Source organism: Physeter macrocephalus, chromosome 16 (genome assembly GCF_002837175.3).
Source record: "Physeter macrocephalus isolate SW-GA chromosome 16, ASM283717v5, whole genome shotgun sequence".
In the NCBI taxonomy this organism is placed as follows: Eukaryota; Metazoa; Chordata; class Mammalia; order Artiodactyla; family Physeteridae; genus Physeter; species Physeter macrocephalus.
The window spans coordinates 43,708,270-43,711,901 of NC_041229.1; positions in this window are offsets into that span (position 1 = coordinate 43,708,270).

Genomic DNA, 3,632 nt, shown 5'->3' on the forward strand with positions numbered 1-3,632 from the left:
TCTATTTTTAGTTTTTTAAGGAACCTCCATACTGTTCTCCATAGTGGCTGTATCAATTTACATTCCCACCAACAGTGCAAGAGGGCTTCCTTTTCTCCACACCCTTTCCAGCATTTGTTGTTTGCAGATTTTCTGATGATGCCCATTCTAACTGGTGTGAGGTGATACCTCATTGTAGTATTGATTTGCATTTCTCTAATAATTACTGATGTTGAACAGCTTTTCATTTGCTTCTTGGCCATCTATATGTCTTCTTTGGAGAAATGTCTATTTAGCTCTTCTGCCCATTTTTGGATTGGGTTGTTTGTTTCTTTAATATTGAGCTGTATGAGCTGTTTATATATTTTGGAGATTAATCCTTTGTCCATTGATTCGGTCTTTAATCCATTTTGAGTTTATTTTTGTGTATGGTGTTAGGGAGTGTTCTAATTTCATTCTTTTACATGTAGCAGTCCAGTTTTCCCAGCACCACTTATTGAAGAGGCTGTCTTTTCTCCATTGTATATCCTTCCCTCCTTTGTCATAGGTTAGTTGACCATAGGTGCATGGGTTTATCTCTGGGCTTTCTATCCTGTTCCATTGATCTATATTTCTATTTTTGTGCCAGTACCATATTGTCTTGATTACTGTAGCTGTGTAGCATGGTCTGAAGTCAGAGAGTCTGATTCCACCAGCTCTGTTTTTTTCCCTCAAGACCGCTTTTGCTATTCGGGATCTTTTGTGTCTCCATAGAAATTTAAAAATTTTTTGTTCTAGTTCTGTAAAAATGCCATTGGTAACTTGATAGGGATGGCATTGAATCTATAGATTGCTTTGCGTAGTATAGTCATTTTCACAATATTGATTCTTCCAATACAAGAACATGGTATATCTCTCCATCTGTTTGTATCATCTTTGATTTCTTTCATCAGTGTCTTATAGTTTTCTGCATACAGGTCTTTTTTCTCCCTAGGTAGGGTTATTCCTAGGTATTTTATTTTTTTGTTGCAATGGTAAATGGGAGTGTTTCCTTAATTTCTCTTTCAGATTTTTCATCATTAGTGTATAGGAATGCAAGAGATTTCTGTGCATTAATTTTGTATCCTGCTACTTTACCAAATTCACTGATTAGCTCTAGTAGTTTTCTCATGGCATCTTTAGGATTCTCTAAATATAGTATCATATCATCTGCAAACAGTGAGAGTTTTACTTCTTTTCCAATTTGTATCCTTTTTCTTTTTCTTCTCTGATTGCTGTGGCTAAAACTTCCAAAACTGTGTAGAATAATAGTGGCAACAGTTGACATCCTTGTCTTGCTCCTGATCTTAGAGGAAATGCTTTTAATTTTTCACGATTGAGAATGATGTTTGAGGAAACCTGCTCACATCCCCTCATCCATTTAGTCACAGCAAGACCATCCCACTCTGAATCAGGACAGTCCACTGGCAGCTATCAGAAGCTTATATCAACATATCCTTTTAACCCAGCAACATCATCCCTAGCTATCTTTCCAATAGGAATTCTCAGAAACAAAGGTATATGCACAAAAGGATGTATTATGTAGCGTTTTCATTAGCCAAACCAGTAAATATAGAATTTTTTATATTTCTGTAATGTGAAGTATCATTTTAAAAATATACTACTTATGGGCTTCCCTGGTGGCACAGTGGTTGAGTCCACCTGCTGATGCAGGGGACACGGGTTCATGCCCCGGTCCGGGAAGATCCCATATGCAGCAGAGCGGCTGGGCCCGTGAGCCACAACTACTGAGCCTGCGCGTCCGGAGCCTGTGCTCTGCAACGGGAGAGGCCATAAAAGTGATATGCCCGTGTACCGCAAAAAAAAAAAACAAAAAAAAAACAAACCTATTTATTATTAACCTGTTATGTCAGTGACAATATTTGGTAATTATTGACTTAATCCATGATCTCTGATGTTTTCAAACAATAGATTTCATTAGTATTCTAAAACAACTGATTCTACGTGAAAACAAAAAACACTGCAAGGCAATTCACAATACTGACTGGTATAAAATCAAAAATAGAAATTCACTGACATCTGTAAATCTCAGAGACAGTAAACTTAGAATTCAAAATTTTACTTTCTTACCTTTTCAATCAGAAATGTAAAGATCAATTTATTGAGTTCCAGAATGTGTATCTATGACATTTACTCTGTGGGCGGTCTTCATAACAAACTTAAAATGGAACAAGGAGATTTATTATTATGTTTGATAACTTTTGTGGCATATAACCTCATGATGGCTTCTTGACATGCCAACTTGGCAGGGCTAGACTTCAAGGGGGGAAGTGAGGGCAGCAACATGTAGCATGCACATAACTTCTTTGATTATTCCATCAGGCACTAAACTAATCCAAGGGCTATCATGAAAGGAGTTTGCAGATCTAAGTTGTCAAAAGTTGTCAAAATCAGCCAGGCTATTTGCTTTGTAAGAGAGGACTAATTGGCATCTGTACTTGGCACCTTAATGTCCACCAGTGAAGATCTTTATTTTCTGGATACTGTGAATTGTATTCTTTAGGCCTTTTGTAGAATTTCTAAAGACTAGACTTTTCTTAGGATATTGTACGTTAAAGAAGATTAGGTTATCTTAGGTGTAAACACAAGCTCAAATCATTTTGATTGGATTTACACAATGGCCTAATTTATTTTTAAGGAAACATCTACATGTTCCTGCAGTCCTCAATCCAAGGGACAGTGATTGCTCCATATATCTGTAATTCTTATATTCTGTTTTATTTTTAAATAATTATTTATTTATTTGGCTGTGCCGGGTCTTAGTTGAGGCACACAGGACTTTCCTTGCGACATGCGGGCTCTTACTTGTGGTGCATGGGATCTAGTTCCCTGACCAGGGGTCGAACCCGGGCCCCTTGCATTGGGAGTGCTGGACCACCAAGGAAGTCTCCTAACCCACCTTCCTAATCATATTATTGCTCCCTTGCTGGAAACCCTTAGTGATCCCCACTGGCTACAGCAGAGGTTTCAAATGGCGGGTGGGGACCAGTTCATGGGTGAACCCGGGCCCCTTGCATTGGGAGTGCGGAGTCTTAGCCACTGGACCACCAGGGAAGTCCCTGTAATTCTTATATTCTTTAAACTTCTTTTTACCTTTTACTAGACAATACTTCATTGCTCCAATGCTATTGTAATTAATCATTCTTTACATTAACTTTCTCTGTCTATGTTTCTGTGTGTTTTCTCTGTCTTGACTGAATGCTAATGCATAAGTGTTATACCCATGCAAGGGAATGCTCTGTGTCAGTGGAATCTAATGACCTACAGCCACAATAATACATGGATGAAATGTCAAAGGTGAGTGAAAAAATCAAGTCCTAGAAAAATATACATGGTACAGTTTTATTTATAAAAATTCTAAAAATACACAACACATAACAAACTGATGTTTTCTACATGTGCAGTGACAGGAGTAGTTTTGTAAGTGCTGAATTAGATATGATTCTCTGTTAATGCCACATAAGTGTATTAAAATTTTACTCTCTTCTTAATTTAAACAGTCCAACTTCAGAAGGACTTTCTATAATTACAGAATAAAAATCATCCATCTTTCTTATTCGATCTATATGGAGAAGAAAAAAGAATGCCAAGGTGGATATATGTATCTATCTGCA